Raw genomic sequence first — 10,413 nt, forward strand, 5'->3', positions numbered from 1 at the left:
AGATAGATAGATAGATAGATAGATAGACTCTCACTTGGATCCACAATCAACACCCCTGGAAGCAGCAGTCAAGAAATCAGATGTTTTGCATTCGACAAATGTGCTGCAAAAGACCTTTTTAAAGCGTTGAAGAGCAATGATGTCCTTTGAAGACTAAGATGTGCCTAACTCAAGCCATTGTATTTTCAATCATCTCATATGCATGTGAAAGCTGGACAATGGATAAGGGAGACCAAAGTAGAGTTGATGCTTTTGAGTTGTGGTGTTGGTGAGAATACTGAAAGTACCATCGACTGTCAGAAGAACTAATATACCTGTCTTGGAAGAAGTGCAGTTAGAATGCTGCACTTCCTTGCAAGCAAGAATGGCCAGACTTAGTCTCACCTACTTTGGACATGTCGCCAGAAGGGACTATACTGTGCAGAAGGATATCACTCTTGGTAAAGTGGAGGGTCAGTAAAAAAGGGGAAGATAGTCAACAAATGGATTGACACAGTGGCTACAATGATGGACTCAGGTATAGCAAGAATTGTGAAGATGGTGCAGGACCAGGCAATATTTCATTCTGTTGTTGCTATGAGTCAGAGTGGACTCGATGGCACCTAACAACAACAACAACATTTATATATACATATACATATATATATATATATATATATAGAGAGAGAGAGAGAGAGAGAGAGAGAGAGAGAGAGAGAGAGAGAGACAGACAGACAGACAGATGGACAGACAGAGAGATGTATGTATGTATAATTTCTGATAAGTTATCTGTCAGTCTGATTGTTGCATCTTTGAAGGTAATGTCTCACCCTTCCACTTGGGTTGCCTTTTGATTTTTATATTGTGTTAGATTTCAGCATTTATATTTTGATGTCTTTAGATGTGTGTTTCCTTGTATTTATTCTGCTTGGTGTTTATTAAGCTTCATGGCTCTGTAAATTACTATCTTCCACCGATTTTGGAAAACTCTTCTTCATTATTTCTTTGTATAGTGCTTCTGCTCCTCTCTCTCTCTCTCTCTCTCTCTCTCTCTCTCTTTCTTTCTTCTCATCCCCTCTCCTGTTTTTCTGTAAGTACACTTTCAAGTATATTAGAAATTTTTAGCACTTTCCATATTTTCCTTTTGGTCTTTTATTATTTAATCCCATCCTTTTCTTTCTGTGTGCTTTAATTTTAATATTTTCTATTACTTTATTTTTCAGTTCATTATTTCTGTCTTCTCCTGTGTCTGATCCACTGTTAAACCAGTGATTTTGTTTTGTTTGGTAACATCTTTATTTTACTTTTACTGCTGAAAGACATAATTTCTATATAGAATTTTAGGTTGGAAATTATCTTCTTTTAATGCTTTGAAGATTTATTTCCATTACTTCCACATATGTATATCATTTCTGATGAGGAATTAGCTTTCAGTCTGATTGTTGCATTATATTTTTCCATTCTAGAATATCCATTTGATTCTTTTGTAATGATTCTAATATTTCTGTTTATATTTTTTTCTTATCCTTTTACTTATTTTGTCCATTATCCCTATATTTTCTTAAGCATATTAATGGTATTATTTTCCACTATGTCTCTGTCTACTCTACAAGTCTGCTTCTATGGTCTAATCATTTTTATTATATGCTAGGCATTGTTACTAAAAATTTCATACATACTGCAGTTGACATTTTCTTCTACCAAAGAGGGGTATTCATTCCCTCTGTTAAGAATTTAGAATTTAGGGATATGAGGGTTGGAGGACTTACCATCTCAATACAATCAGAGATTAAATTGAGCTGAGACTGGGTTATAATTTTGGTAAAACTCTCTCTGTATCATCCTGATTCCTAGGATGGCCCACCAATGCTTTCAATTGAGAGTCTGATACATCTTTTCTCTTCTCAGCCCTGAAAGACTACAGGAGATTACTTCTGCCCATCCAGGGTTTTAAGATGAGTTCTTTAGTGTCACACTCCAAAGAACTTCAAAATCTTGTGTTAAAGGGGAGACTTACCTTGTGTTTGATGCCTTCAGTTCTATCATTTGATATGTCAAACTTTATCATTTCAGCCATATACAAATGCCAAGTGTCAGTTGGTTTTTCTGTATCTCAGAAGCAGCTTTCTGCCAGGTTCAAGCCTGCATTTAAGCCTCTAACAGCACCCAGGTGAAAAACAGCTGTAAATCCTTAGTGTCAATTCACTACTCCTCATTTGCTATTTTAGTTTTTTTATTGTGTCCTCTGATCCTGATGGTCTTTATTTCTTAAGTTCCATGAAACTCTGAAATATTTCACTATTTACACAGCTTTTTGCTTAGCTCTTTTGATTTCCATTCAGCCTCAGAATTCAACAATGTCTTATGGGGGAATATGGCATTGTTTAAGGCCTCAAAAGTCTTTCCAATTGTGTCACTTTAGACCCTTTGTGATTGCTAAAAGCTTTATTAATTTCTCTTTTTCCCAGTAGTGGCCCTGTGGCCATGCCAAGACCTGGGTCTAACCCTCCAGCTTGTACCTAGGATCAGCAAATGCTCCAGGGAAGAATCAGCTTCTAGATCACCTCCTTTCTAGACAATTCTCCTCTCTAGAAATTTGCTTCTTCTAGTTCTCATTGCTCCTACAGTTCTCTGATGCTTTTAATATTATGATTTGTTTCTTGTAATGTAACTAGCCTCTCTATTTACTATGACTAGTACTGACCTGGGAGCTCTGGTAGAGTAGTGCCTAAGGCATTTGACTGCTAACCAGAAGGCTGGTGGTTCAAACCCGCCAGCCACTCCTTAGAAGGAAGGTTGGGCAATCTACTTCCATAGTGATACTGCCTCGAAAACCCAAGGAGGGGTCGCTATGAGTCAGGTTCGACTCCACGGCAATGGTTGCCTTGCCTTGTAGTACTGACCTATTACATCTTTTATGAGAGCTGAAGTCAGCTTGCCTTAAATATGTTTCATTTATCATTGGTAATGTGTTTGTAGCAAGAGAAAGGTCTGTATTAGGTACAGCATTATAGTCATTATTATTCCAAAATATTTTTGTAGAAAGTTTAAGCTAAACACTTTACTAATGCTTAATAATCATCTACTTCATTTTATCATTACAACAAACCTATGAGTCATAGTCAGTTCATAGATGATGAAATTTGAGGCTTATAGACTAACTAGTCAAAGGATGAACAATCAAAGATTAGTGAAGCTAGGATTTTAAATCAGAAAGTAAATTACACTGACTCTCAATAAACCCTCATAAGATATAGAATATTATTATTGCTCTTGGTCATCTTGTGACTCTTTTGTATTCATTTGATTGTCACCTGAAAAGAAGATAAATTTCTAAGTTGTTGGTACCAGATTTTATACTTACTAATACCACTTTTATTTTAGGTATTTGAAAATATATTAAGGTCATGTGTGAATATATTTTAAATGTCTAAAATAAAATGTATAATATAAGCATATGTGTAGCAAAACTCCTAATTCAAATGCATTGAGTATTTAGAAAATGGACTCAACATGTGGCATTGTCTACTAAGTATCTAGTCATGCTGATTTCTGATAGTTTTACAGAATATTGTTAGTTTTCAGGGCTAATGAGTTTGGCTTAATTTCCTTACCCCTCTCAGCCAAGTCTTTCCACAATGTGGCTTCTCCCATGGGGTCCTCACTAATAAATATTTTAATTGAACTTCTTTATTAAAATGAGTGTCTATATGATCATCTAGACACCCCACAGATGTGAGGGGAGATTATGAGTTTAAATGAGATTGGAGTAGGCGGATCCAGGTTTGATCCTGATAGTGCATTATTGCAAGTCATTGACAATAAGGGAATCTAAATTCACACAAGCTTACTAAACATAATGAAATGAAAGTTTAAGTACTTATAAGTTTGCTTTCAGTGAATCAATGTTTTTTTTCAATATTTTTTAAGTAAAAATAGTAAGCATGAAAGATTGGCACAATTTTCAAGCACCGGAAGCAGAATAATACTAACTGCATATTAATTTCAATTACTATGTAAATTGACCATGCACCTTTCTGGTGGTGTAGTACTTAAGGGATTTGACTGCTAACCAGAAGGCTGGCAGTTCAAACCCACTAGCCACTCCTCAGAAGGAAGATTGAGCAATCTACTTCCATAGGGATACCACCTCAGAAACCCAAGAAGGGGTTGTTATGAGTCAAATCAACTCAATGGCAATGAGTTTGGTTGTTGTTCTTTCTTTTTGGATGTAGGTGATTATAGTTTGCTATCTTTGTAGAAGAATGCTTTTCCTTTCATACTTCATAAACAAAGTAGTGAATATTAAAACTTCTGTTTTCATTTTTGTGTAAATGCTTTCTTTCATCTTTTCTTTTCCATTTCCCAAGCAGACGTATTCATTTACAATTCATTTCTTTGTGTGTTTGTCTGTTTGCTCAGTGGTTAAGCACTTGGCTGCTAATTGAAAAGTCAGCAGTTCAAACCCACCAGCTGCTGTGCAGTAGGAAAATGTGGCAATCTGCTTCTGTAAAGATTTATAGCCTTGGAAACCTTATGGAGCAGTTCTACTCTGTCCTGTAGGGTAATTACGATTTGGAATCAATGCTATGGCAATGGATTATATTTTTAATCCCTTTACAAATGATGTCTTTTGTTCTTATTTGACCTTGTTATTATTTGTATAACTCTATGGAAAAAAAAAAAAAAAAAAAAACCTCATGGTCAGCAAGTTGATTCTAACTCATAGCAACCCCTATTGGGTTTCAGAGGCTGTAATTTTACCAGAAGTAGATTTCCCCATCTTCCTTCCACAGAGCAGGTGGAGGGTTTGAATCTATGTAAGCATCAAAATAGTTCTTGCTGAACAAATCAAAATTTTAAAAGAGAAGCAAAAGTCTTCTTATATGAATCTCCAGATCTCATACTTCCAAACATATTTCTTACCATATTCATTCTCTATATGTAATTAAAATTGATTTGGCCTTTTAAATGATCATAAATTAAGATTCTGTATTTGTATTGAACACCAGTGACCAAAACTAGAAGAATTGTAGAATGACATAAAGAATATCATTCAAGAAGAAAGCAAAAGTTCATTAAGAAGAAAGGAAAGAAAGAAAAGACCAAAATGGATGTCAGAAGAGACTCTGAAACTTGTTCTTGAACAGAGAGTAGCTAAAGCAAATGGAAGAAATGACAAGATAAAGGGGCTGAACAGAAGATTTCAAAGGGCAGCTTGAGAAGACAAAGTCAATTATTATAATGAAATGTGCAAAGACTCGGAGTTAGAAAACAAAAAAGGAAGAAGAAGCTTAGCATTTCTCAAGCTGAAAGAGCTGAAGAAAAAAATTCAAGCCTGAAGTTGGAATATTGAAAGAATCTATGAGCAAAATATTGAATGATGCAGGAAATACCAAATGAAGGTGGAAGAAATACACAGGAGTCACTGTGCAAAAAATAATTGTTTGATGTTTGTCTATTTCAGGAGCTGGCATATGATCAAGAACCAATGGTACTGAAGGAAGAGGTCGAAACTGCACTGGAGGAATAGGTGAAAAACAAAGTTCCAGAAATTGATGGAATACCCATTGAGACATTTGAACAAACAGATGATGCCCTGGAGGCATTTACTCATCTATGTCAAGAAATCTGGAAGATAGCTACCTGGCCAACTGACTGGAAAAGATCCATGCTTATATCCATTCCAAAGAAAGATGATCCTACGGAACATGGAAATTATCAAACAATATCATTAATATCACACGCAAGTAAAATTCTGCTGAAGATCATTCAAAAGTGATTGCAGCAGTCTATTCACAGTGAACTACCAGAAGTGCAAGTTGGATTCAGAAGAGCATGCGGGATGAGACAAATTATTGCTGATGTCAGATCTTCGCTGAAAGCAAAGAGTACCAGAAAGATGTTTATTTGTGTTTTACTGACTATGCAAAAGCATTCAACTCTGTGGATCATAACAAATTATGGATAACATTTAGAAGAATGGGAATTCCAGAACACTTAATTGTACTTAAGAGAAACCTGTACATAGATCAGGAGGCTGTTGTTCAAACAGAACAAGGGATTACTGCATGGTTTAAAATCAGAAAGAGTGTGTGTAAGGGTTGTATCCTGTTTTGGTTCCCTAGTGCCACTCTGACAGGAATTTATAGGATGGCTTGAGCACACAGGAGTTCATTCTCTTACAGTTTAGGAGGCTAGAAGTCCTAGTTCAAAGTGCCAGGCTCTAGGGGCTGGGTAAAAGCCTCTTAACCTTGGGCTTCAGCTCTGCCTCTTGCTCTCAACCCACTGAAGCTAGAGGCACCTCTTCACTCAGGCAGCTACTGGCTGCTGAAGCTAACAAGCCCAAGGTTGACAAATAAAGTGACATGCTCCTGATGTCACCAAAGAACATGGTAGGCCATTGATTCAAGTCCATTGAAAGTCCCATGATTGGCAGGGCATGGCAGACTGCTGAACAATGACATGGCTACATGCAGGGTTCAAGTGTGCCATAAACTAGAGACCATTCCCAAAGGTTCTGCTTATATACACGTAGCAGACCACATCTAAAACAGCTACTCAGCTGATTGCCAGTCTCATCGTGGGGAATAACTACCACCAGCTGCCTAGCCACTCAACCAGGCCCAACCAAGTTGACATACAACTTTAACTACCACATACACTTTCACGATACTTATTCAATCTGTATGCTAAGCAAATAATCCAAGAAGCTGGACTATATGAAGAACACAGCATTAGCATTGAGGGAAGACTCATTAACAACCTACAATATGCAGATGACATAACCTTGCTTGCTGAAAATGAAGATGACTTGAAGCACTTACTGATGAAGATTAAAGATTGCAGTCTGCAGTATGGGTTACATCTCAACAAAAAGAAAATGAAAATCCTCACAAGTGGACCAATAAGCAGCATCATGATAAATGAAGAAAAATTGAAATTTTCAAAGATTTCATTTACTTGGATCCACAATCAACCCCATGGAAACAGCAGTCAAGAAAACAGACATTATATTGCAAATCGGCTTCAAAAGACCTCTTTAGAGTGTTGAGGAACAAAGATGTAATTTTGAAGACTAAGGTGCACCTAGTGCAAGCCATGGTATTTTCAATTGCCTTATATGCATGTGAAAGCTGGATAATGAATAAGGAAGGTCAAAGAAGAGTTGATGCTTTTGAGTTGTGGTGTTGACAAAGAATACAGAAAATACCATGAACCACCAGAATGGACTGCTGTTCTGGAAGAAGTGCAGGATGCTCCTTGGAAGTGAGAAATGGCCAGACTTTGTCTCACCACTTTGGTCATGTTGTCAGTAGGGACCATTCCCTGGAGAAAGATATCATGCTTGGTAAATAGAAAGTCAGCAAAAAAGGGGAAGACACTCAATGAAATGGATTGATGCAGTGGCTACAATGATAGGCTCAGGCATGGCAAGAATCGTGAGGATGGCACAGGGCAGGCAGTGTTTTGTTTTGTTGTACACAGGACCACTATGAGTCAGAGCCTACTCGATGGCACCTGTCAACAACACTGCTTGACTGGAAGCCACAGGACCGAATTCAATTCCAGGCTGGAAGGGTGACTAGGGCTCATAATCTTGGGAATTTCACCAGTTTCTATCAGACCAGAAAGCCTGGGGTTTTTTATGATTTAGAGTTTTTTTCCACCTTTTTTCTCCCACTCCATCCAGGATCTCCCACACTGATAAAATGATGGGCTCTTTTAAATAAAAAAAAAAAAAAAGAAAAGAAAAGTATAATTGCTTTTGTCACCTGCTTCTCCTGCTGCCCTGTGCACAAGTCTGAGTGTTCATTGAAACCCCATTCTGTTAGCAATTTTGTTAATTTCAATCTTTGAAATTCAAAGGTAAAGATTCTACTTGCTTGGTAAATTTAGTTGATCATATTTACTCTGTAGAAATTTTATACATTTTGCTATACATAGTTTAGGAAATGACTAATTAGAGAAACTAAAGAGTTAAGGGTTAATTTCAGAATTGATTGGTTGGCAGAAAATAATGTGTTTTTTAAATTTTTATGTGAGTACATATTTTTCTTATAAGTGCAATATAAAGAACAAATATTTCTACATCTTAATTTAGATGTGTTTTTGAACTCCAAAGAGGGACTGAGCACTTATTATTAATAGAACCAGAGAAACAACAAAATAGAGTGAACTCTTCTAGAGCATCTATATCTGCAATCTGTAAATGGTAAAATGTCTGTATTTTTTTAAATGTGTCTTTTCAATAAAAGAACAAAATATATATATTAAAAAAAAAAAGAGTGAAGAACTAGGCCCACTGCTGTGGAGTCAGATCTGACTCATAATGACTCCTCCTTGGGTTTCCAAGGCAGTATTGCTACAGAAGTAGATTGCCCAACCTTCCTTCCGAGGAGTGGCTGGTGGGTTTGAACTGCCAGTCTTCTGTTTAGCAGTCACATGTCTTAGGCACTATGCCACTAGAGCTCCCTCTTCTTTCCATGTAGAATCTAAAATCAATCTCTGTCTCTGTCTGTCTGTGTGTGTGTGTGTGTGTGTGTGCGTGTCTTCCCTTGTTCTGTGTCTTCCTCTCTCCATCTCTCTTTCTTCTCTCTGCTGAGTCACACAGAACACCATAAAACCAGCAATCATTATATATAACTTGCTAATACAGAAGATATCAGGAAATCGGTAAAGAAGTTCAGATTTTAAAAAGATGTGTGGTGACTCTACATAACCTATGCATCCAAGCAGAGATGGACAAGAGAGCTAGTGTAATACTGAACTTGATATACTAAAATTTTATGTGTTTTATTTTGCAATAATTGCAGCAAGTATCAATTCTGCTATTGTTACTTGCATTGTTGTGTTTTTTTTAAACTAGTCATTGTTTTTATTTTTTTAATTTTTTTTATTTTAAGAGCTTGTTTTACATTCAAGGTTATGTGTATATTTAATTTCACTCCCCATTTACCATGCCCAACCCTAACCCAGGCTCCTCCCCTCCCTGCCCAGTAACCCTCCCCCTGCGCCCCTCATAGTTATGCACTCCTGTTTGTCCTGCATTTGCTCAGTGAGCATGCTGCCCCTCTGGTGCCCCGTGGTCTATTGCTCTAAGGGATGTATTACCATAGAGTATGTGGATGCATCATCCTGGGTTGAGTGGTATGCATGTACATCTTGTTAACTATTGGGCTGAGTCAGCCCTTGGGAGTGAATTTTATTCCAGGCACAGAATGTATTCCAGGGCCATAGTATTGGGGGGTCTCATCAGATTCCATCTGACCAGTAATTCTGGTCATTATTGAGTTTTGGGATTTTGTTCCACATTTTCCCTCCCACTATATCCAGGGTCTCCACATTTGATCCATTCCTGAGTGGTTGGCATTAGTAGCCAGGCACCATCTAGTTTTGATCTCAAGGACCAATGTGTCCTAGGGCTGACTGTTTCCAAATGCCCTTGCTTTTTTTTTTTTTTGCATTCTTCTTCACTTTGGACACTAGGAGACCATTAGGTGCATCTTAGATGGCCGCTTGAAAGCTTTTAAGACCCCAGTCACTACTCACCAATGTAGGATGCGGAAAACGGCTTTTATGTATTTTGTTGTGCCAACTGAGTCTGGTGTCTACCAGTACTATGGTCCTGAGATGGTAGATCTATTGGATCTCTCTCCCATAGTGTCTGGGTGTCTGTGAGGGAATACTCTGTGTCTGTCTTCTATTGTTTCTGTAAGGATTGCAGGTATTTTGTATCACTGGTGTCTGTGCAAGATTAGCCTCAGCTGAATCTATCCTTGGTCTGGAGTATACTCCTGTTCACTGACCCGCATCTGGTCCTTTCAGATGGTTTATGTGTTTATCTGTAGCCTGGTGTTTGGTGTTAATGGTAATGCAGTATTGTGGAAACATTGGTTGTTATTAACATCTGTCCTCTCTTATGTGCACAATTCGGTGTCCTCTCATTTCCTAATGTTGCCATGGTGGTCACAGACCCTTTCCGTATATCCCTCCCTTTACCCATGTCAGCATGTGGGCCCCAACTAGCCCTAAATTAATTCCTCCCCTTCCTTCCCCAACCCGGTAACTTATAAGTGAGTTCCCTTTCCCAAGAAAACCCTTCTTTTTCTTTCTTTTTTTTAAAAGTACATGTCTTTCTGCGTTTGACTTACTTCACTCAGCATAATAGCCTCCAGGTTTATCCACATTGTGAGATGATTCACATATCCCTCATTGTTCTTTAATGTAGCATAATATTCTATTGTGTGCATGTACCATAGTTTGGTTATTCACTCATGCGTTGATGGGCATGCATCTCTTTGCTATAGTGAATTGTGTTGCGATGAACATGTTGTTGTGTTGTTATGTGCCCTCGAGTCAGCCCCGACTCATAGCGACCCCTCCTTGGGTTTCCGAGGCAGTATCACTACAGAAGTAGGATTGCCCAACCTT

This window comes from Orycteropus afer, unplaced genomic scaffold (assembly GCF_000298275.1).
Source record: "Orycteropus afer afer isolate SDZICR_OR568_19922 unplaced genomic scaffold, OryAfe1.0 scaffold00068, whole genome shotgun sequence".
Taxonomy (NCBI): Eukaryota; Metazoa; Chordata; class Mammalia; order Tubulidentata; family Orycteropodidae; genus Orycteropus; species Orycteropus afer.